The sequence below is a fragment of the Larus michahellis genome, chromosome 11 (assembly GCF_964199755.1).
Source record: "Larus michahellis chromosome 11, bLarMic1.1, whole genome shotgun sequence".
Lineage (NCBI taxonomy): Eukaryota > Metazoa > Chordata > Aves > Charadriiformes > Laridae > Larus > Larus michahellis.
This window is the reverse complement of record NC_133906.1, coordinates 20,333,375-20,341,661: the sequence shown is the minus strand read 5'-3', so window position 1 is coordinate 20,341,661 and position 8,287 is coordinate 20,333,375.

Below are 8,287 nucleotides of genomic sequence, written 5' to 3'. Positions count from 1 at the left end.
GAGAAAAATGTGGCAGCTCTTACACCTTCACCCGTGATTATCGCTTGATTCTGCTATTGCATTTTCTGCCTGCATTATGGCAAAACTGAGATTTGAGGAGGAACTTCTGTATTTTGAAAAAGTTGATATTTTTTTTTCCAGTTGATTAACACTTAAAGGAATTTTGGAATTAGAATTGCTAATGTTCAACTGTGGTAACAGCGAAGCACGATGCAGCCTTTCTGTTTGGCGCAGCACCGATGAATTGTTAGTGAAAGGAACTGATTCACTTTACTAAATTAGAACTGGTGCCACAGGCACTATGAATGTTAACATCCATGTAATTATGCAAAATATTTGTACTTTTATCTACATTAAGTATGGTACAAGTGTACAAGACACAGAGGCTGTCAGAAAAACACCCACAACTTACCCAAAAGAAAAGTTTCTTATCTCCCTGGTTCCCAGGAAAAAAAAGAAGGGTGTGGTGACAGGTTCCATCTAAGTCTGCTTTTTGTGGTGTATCATTAGACATAAAATAAAGCAGAATTCAGGGTCTGGGGTCTCCTGCTTGTTAACGGGAAGAGCCGGCCTGCTGTGCTGGGAGTGTGAATTACGCAGCCCAGGGCAAACAGGAGCTCACCATTTCTCCCTGTGAAACAAGACATGAAGGTAACCACAAAGTCTGCACGAGGAAACGGAAAAATAAAGTGTGACCCAGATAAACGATATAAGGAGAAGCCAGGCACAGCTAACAGCCCCTCTCTTCATACCTCTTGCTAAAGAGGAATCTGGGGATTTAGGGATTTTTTTAAGCCATTTCCAGGTAGTTATCGCGCTTTCCCGCAGCGCCAGAGGACAATGGACCTGTCTGAAGTTGCTCTCAAGACCTCAGAGTAAGGTAAGGCACATATAACATCCTGGTGGCCATTGATTAACCTTCCCTGCTCGCCAGCTTGAACTTCTTGTCTCAATGGCAGGACTTGACACAGGAAAACAGCCCGAGGAGAGACACCAGCCTGTTTCACCCTGGCAGACTCTCTCAGGCTGAACTCATTGACAGGATAAGCACGGTCCACTTGTGTTCACGTATCTGCGGTGCCACTGAAACCTTTGCGGGTAATGCCGTTGGATTCATACTTCTCCCTGTTTGGGGAAAAAGTTAAATCTTAATAGTTTAAACACTAAATTATCCCACATGTTCAGAGCTGCCAAAGGAATTGTAGACATAACCCCAAATATATGATTTCACTTTCAGCTGTTTAAAGTTTTAATCTGAATTCAATTACATTGTGGGAGCGGAGGTGGTGGTGGGGGTGTTACCACAGAACGCTGAAGCTTCAGCACTTGCCAATTTGAAGGTGACTTCTTAAAGGAGAGACTTTCTTAAGAAGGGTTTCAAGGTCAGTCGCCCTTATTTTTAGGCAAAAAGAAGGCTCTTGAAAAAGATTCTGATCAGCAAAACCCTTGATCCTCCACTTTGGTTTCATAGATTCTTTTTGGAAGACCTTGTCACTTTTTCCTGCTCATTATTTATCGAAGAAGCTTCCTTATGCCTATGCGCAGAGAGATATTCGACCTTTGTATGTTAAAAGTTGTTCAGGTAGCAACTCTTTTAATAGAACAAGCACCTTCCCTCAGTTAGCTGAACTCTGACTGATGTATGTATAAAACCACCACAGTCTGGACAGCAAAACCCCACGGTCCTGGGAGAGATGCTCTTTATTCATTTGGCTTGAGAAGTAAATGACTTTTCATCAATATTAACATGGTTCTGGAAGTCAATACCCAGTATCTCTGCTTATACTCCAGGAGATGGTCTGAGACAGCAGTGTAGAGAGATGAAATTCCTCCATGACGTCAGTGGTATAAAAACCTCGGCAGTTTATTCACCTTTCTACTGTTCAGACAGTAGAGAGAGGGGTTATTTGTGAACTAAAATGTCTCAACCTCAAAATATCTCGAGAGCTTTGTATGCGGTGCGGTTCTGGGCTGGATCACACTGTAGAAAGGGAATTGCTATTTCCTTTAATGCACAATACGAATATTAATTACTAATACGGTTATCATCAGCAAAGTTTCAACTCAGAGTTGCGCTCCTCATGCCAGATTCTGCCATACTGGGAAGGAATTAAGGTAGTTAAGGTGATAGAATTAGGATTTAGCCCTTACATGTTTAGAGTTCGGTTTGTTGTGGTGGTGTTTTTTTTTTTTTTAAAAAAAAAAAAAAAAAAGGCAGCAGCAACAATTGGTGATCCTGAAGCATCAGCCTGTTGTAAGCCAGTAAAGCTGTATTCCAGCACATCTCCTAATCCATCTCATTCACAAAATCATCAGCTAATCCCTCCTACTGCTTGTGATGGTCTATGAAGCTTCAAAGCAGTTTCTTTTTCAGATAATACATTAAACTGAATTGGTTCAGCTGTAGATTCTTTACTACAGAAGCAGTCACGTTTAAGTGAGAAACTGCAGCGAGTGGGACGTAACTGTAAGAGCCACGGAACACCGGTGGTGTTACTGGCTCCCCTCCTGAGTGATGGTCTCAGAGCAGGCGTTCCCGTGGCCGTGGTTAAGGCTCGAGGCTTTGCAAGCATAGCTGATGCTGTCAGCACAATTAACTCTTCTTTTCCTAAGATCCTCTTTATCGTCTTACCTGAGGGTTTGTGACATGGGACTACTGATGGGTGCTGCCCCAAAGAGGGCACTGGGAGCCCGGGTGTGGGATGGCCAGAGATGGATTGCAAACGAGCTCTGTCACAGCAGGGTGCGCAGGGTGCGTGATTGTCTTCTTCCCTGATACTGTCCAGGCAACTCGGAGTCATCAGGCTGAGTCCCACCTCACGTGTGCAAACAGATTCTATTTGCTGGTGTGCTGCGAGTCTGGAAAAGTGTGCAAGTGGTGTCCCCCGGGTGGATCTCAGCCCTAGAGGTATGTTACCAAGGTCTCTGTGTGTGTGGGGGCAGCTCTGTGCACCAAGTGCTGGTTTGCCCTGGCAGGGCATTTTAACGTGCTGAGAGGAGAAAAAACCTTTTATTAAAAAAGGACAACACCCAACCCCCATCCCCCAGAGGGAGCATTCACATTTAGGGAAGAGCCAATTTCACCATAGGACCCCATAAAGAATGATTTGATTTCATAAGCTGGAAAAGCTTATGAAAACTCATTTAGCAAGCAAAGGGGCACTGCTCCCAGGTCTAACAAGTGCAGCACGCTTCCGAACCCCTGGGCCCTACAGCTGGAAGCCTCCGAATATTAAAAAAAAAAAGAAAAAGAAAAAAGTGAGAAATACTGGATCTGCTGCAGGAATCACGTGTCTCACCTTAACAATGTCCAAGCAAGGTGTTCCTGTGGGCTGAACTGGGGTTGACGTCTACGGTTTAAGGAGCGCTGCTCTATCATACTTCTTCAAGTAATTTAACAGCTTAAATTTTTTTTTTGTTGTTTGTTTTTGATACAGCTACAATTGGTAAGCGGTGGTGATTGCTTGACACAGGGCTTTAGCACCTTTAAGTCGTTTTTGCAGTCAGGCTCTTTTAAGATGCCTCAAATTACACTCCCCAGATGAGACCCACTCCTCACGTGGAGCATTTGGATGCTGCTTGAGCAAAAGGAAGGCAGCGGTGTGTGTCCACCAGCAGATGGGACATAAGTGAAAGAGAAGTTCTGGTTGTAGCTGGGTGAGGTGTTGCTCTTTAGCCCTATTACCTGCTTCTCGTTTCATTTATGGAAGGCAAGAGCTGCAAAGGAATGAGGTGGTTTCCAGCCTCTACTTTCAAGCTTGACAAATAACTGCAGCTGCTGGTGGGATAGGAGGGTCCACAGCGAAAAGCCTGAAGTGCTGATTGTCATCCCACCCATAAGCAGGATACCCAATTTTTAAGCTAGAAGGTCAATGCACCAAGATTTAGCTTGGGAAACAGTCTCCAAAGTTGTTTATAATTCTTTTTTATGCTATGACTGGGTAAAATATTTTGTCAGTCACGAAATCTATTCTAAATCCCGGAGAACTGCCGAGAAAGGAGCAGTTCGTACGCAATCACAAAACAGCGGTTTCTTCAGACTTGCTCTATATTTACAGCTCTCCTCCTCAGGAGTTTTCCTATTTCAACTGGGAGTCAGGATGCACAAGAAAAATGCTGTCTCTGTCTCCTACGTAGGTTTGGGTCAGCACAGGGGAAGCAAGGAAATTCAGCTGAGCGGTGGCTAATGTACAGCGGAGGTATTTGATTTGTATTGACTATCATAAATAGCTTGAGCTCCAATATGTGATTCACATGGGAGACTGCCAAACCTCTGTGTCAACATCGCAGCGGCAACAATAAAAAGGAAAGGAGGAGAGACTACCACCGAGAGCGAGCTCTGGAAATAATCCTTCACAGTGTGACTTTCTGCGTTGTTAGACAAAGAGGGAGCAACTAATTGGAGCATTATTTTCCTAACAGAAGCTCACATTTTGCTCTCGGTTACATGTCAGCGACTACACTAAAGTAATTGGAATAACACCTCCAGCAGAAGAAGTTCAGATACCATGGTGATGAGCGCTAATGGAGACACTGGTTAGATAAAGCAGGATGCACAGATGACAGACTGGTTCAGGTAAACGTATTTTAAAAGACAGAATGATTTTCACCTGTGGCTCTCTTTTGAACCAGACGGTAAACCAGATGATAGCTTTGGAAGTGTTCATTCTAGAGAGGTGCTCGTTTGCAGGAATTTTAAGTTTGCTCTACTAACGCTTCAGCGATCCAAATTCTGGGGTTTTTTTCTTTAAATCAACAGAAACATTGCAGTTATAAATTGTGATCCTGGTTATGAAATCTTATTTACTACTGGAAGTTGAGAAAATATACATTTCTACTGCATCTGCTATACTATTAGAAAGAATTTTCTATGTTATATTTTTAAAGACGTGCAGGCCCTGAGTTTCCCGAGAAGGCTTATGACACCTGGATGCTAGTTCTGAAACATGGCTAGAAAATCTGTAGGTAAACCTAACCGGCGTGTCTATGAATGTTTCATTGCTATGAATTTTTGCTGAAGATCTGTTCCCCAGGCTCTAACTACAGAGGACAGAAATAGATTTTTAAAATTCCCTTTTATATTTTTCCCAGCTAACACTCAAATAAGATTAAGAAAACTGTTCTTGACTATGATTTTTCTCTTCTTTTATTTTCTCAAAACATCTGGAACCAGCTATTAGGGAGTTTAAATGATTAAACTTGTGATTATTCTATGACAGGCGAAAGCTGCTATGAACTTTATTCTCTGAACTGCATCTCAGGTAAATTACTGTGCCTGGGAGGGAACTGGGCTGACGTGCCCAGAGAAGAAATCAAACTGGTTTATACGCAGTAAAGACAGTCAGTGTATGCCTACAGGAATCTAGATAATCCACTCAGAGCGGGACGTTGACAGTGTTCCCAAACAGTCTGTGGGAATCTCTCTAGGCAGTTGAAAGGGAGCTCATTTGCACCTCAGACTTCCAAGATTTCTTCACTGGTCTCCTCTGAGAAAAGGTGGTTCAGCCATCTGGGACAACAGGTTCTCCACTCCTCCCTCCCTTCCTACTCTCAGAACTTCCATCTGGTATTGTCCACGGGCTGACAAAGTTTTGCATCTTTCACTAACAGGTTACTTTATAGACACGAGCTTCCAAAAACTGATGGCTTGTGAAAGCACTTGCTTATAATTGTTTGTAAGGGCTAATTGAGCTGGTTCAGCCATTAAAATACCTCTTGCACTGAAATACAACAGTGTGTTGAATTGTGATGGTCTTCAACCACTTTTGTTTAGGAAGCTCCAGAGGAAATAATGAATGAAATGCTTTGGTTTCATATAGCTGAGTGGTATATCAGAGCTTTGTTCAGTGCAGAAGTACGGATGTTCATCCAGAAAATGGAAGCGTTGACCCATACATAAAAACAACATGCATGAATTTTTTAGGAATCAAAGTTCAGCTTTGTAAGAGGAATTACTCTTTTCTTTTTAGCAGCTCATGGAAGTTAAAGTCACTGCTTGATGGGTTGTAGCTGACAATGAAAATTATATAGTCTGACAGCCTTCCTGATTAAAGTAGAGGGTCAACATCCATGGTATCAGAAATCATTCCTTTTCTAATTGTTCTGGGTAAACATAGGTTTCTTTTAGAAGTTTCAGCCAGAGTCCAATACAAAAGCCTGTAGATCGTGTAGATCCCATGGTGGGAGGCAGATTGTCTCTTCCTTGGTTCTCAAAGCTCCCTCAATACAAGACTTCAGCAGAAGATAACTGCTACAGGTAGCTTGTAGTGATGTCACGTGAGCTCTGCTTCATTTCTTCTCTTCCTCAACGTCTGCTTTTCCCAGATTTTGTCAGCCTTTTAGGCACACAGTTTCTGCATTGCATGATGCTCAGGTGTGTTGCACATATAAGGGTTCTGTGTTAACCCCTGCAAGTGTGCATTTCTCCTAATGTGTTAGATAGTGGAGTAGAACTAGGAAAGGGCTCTGTATTCAGGTTATCTGAAGCTTCTTTGTGCTCATTATTTCACTACGTGCTAGAGAAATCCTAGAACAGATCTGCAGCCAGAGATACCAAATGGCTTATATGGAATTGTTCAAAGCACAAGGTTTCCTGGAACCTAGCCTCATGCATTAGTCTCAAAGTCAATCCTCCTCAAATAGTTTGTTCTGTCTCATTATATCATAAGGCTGAAAATGGACAAATTTGACTGAAGTTCCACTTTGCAGCTAGAAGCCAGAAGTAATAACACTTTGCTGAATATTGGTGTTTCCCCCTACAAGGAAACTCCTCCAAGCCTGTGCAGCCAGTGGCTGCTCTGACGGACAGGGTGTGAGATACTGGCACAGACAAGAAGTTTCAGGTCCCTGAATGGAGTTCAGCTCCTTGGTCCTACCTAACTGCATGTCAAATGTTAATTACACCTTGGAGGTAACTCAGATCTCCCTAAATTCTTGGGCTAGAACTAGGTGAACTCACTCAGATGAGCCTTTGAGTTAGTATCCGTACAACCAGATGTTATCTCTCTCTGCTGCTCTTCACTTTGCTTTCATGTCTAGCCAGGGGGTGGAAGAATGCTGTTTCTGGATTAAATTCATGTTACTTCCTTGCCTCTATCATTTTGGAAAGCAACTTTTTGCATCTCAGAGTTGTTTGACCTGATGTCTGCAGAATGTACCGCAGGGAATGTCAAAACAACATTTCCAAACTTCTGCCAGTTAGATGGAAAAGAATCAGAGGAAGGCATCTGTCAGTCTTTTACCAGCTGAACATCTGGGAAACACAAAGTGGTTCTGGAAAAGTTGGTGCACTGAGGCATTTTAACAGCTATTTGCTAAGCAAACATTGGTAATTAACGGAGAACTCGAGAACATTGCCTATCAGGTTTTCCATGTGCCTGGCATCTGATTAGCTAGTGTACAAGTCACAACTGCATCTGTAACTCAGCATCAGGCTGAGAGGACCACCACAGGAGATGCATCAGGGAGAAATCAGAAGTAGTACAGTAACATTTGAAAAAGAAAGGCAGAACAAAGCAGTCTTAGACGAGGCATCTTCTGCATCCATGATTTTAGACTCATCTCCCCAGATTACCTTTCTTTTGGAGCAAGTCCCAGATTTCTTGGAGACAGGAGCTAAACTCAAACTTGTGTTTGATTTAGCCCAAGAACCATATGAAAAAATAGCTGGTTTTTTCCTTCTATTGCTTAGTTGTGCTGTTATTTTCCTTCCTTTGGAATGAGCCAAGTCTGAATGCTGGAGGCCTCCAGCTCTCCTGTTTCTTGCAAAGTCGTTGATATTTCTGGGATAGCACTGCTGTTAACAGCTCCTTGCTTCCTCACTTCTCCTCAACACACGGGCACAGGGAGCGCTCTGTCTGTCCAGAAAGGGAAGAGGAATGAGAACCAGAGATGAAGGCCCTTTTGGTTTGATGTTGCTCCAACATCGCGTTAGTCCTATGTGTGTTTTGTCTGCTGTGTTTAACTTTTGACTCTCAGGATTAGTAAAGAAGGGAAGGAGCTGTCTTTCCAGGTAGACATTCCATACGATTTATCTTTCTTTATGTGAAAGAATAGGGACTAACCAGGCAAAATACCAGTTCTTGTTACAGTGGTGATATTTGCTTGTCTTCTAACCCTGTTGTCCCATTTTGACACTGTCTTCACATCTGCCATGCAGCAGCAGATGTCCAGGGCATTGTGCTTGGCTTGACTTCAGTGATCGATAATTAACAGTAGTCAGAGCATTTCTTCCAAAGACTCAAAACTTGCTTATCTACAAAGACAAAGACCTGGAGGCCTGGGCCTC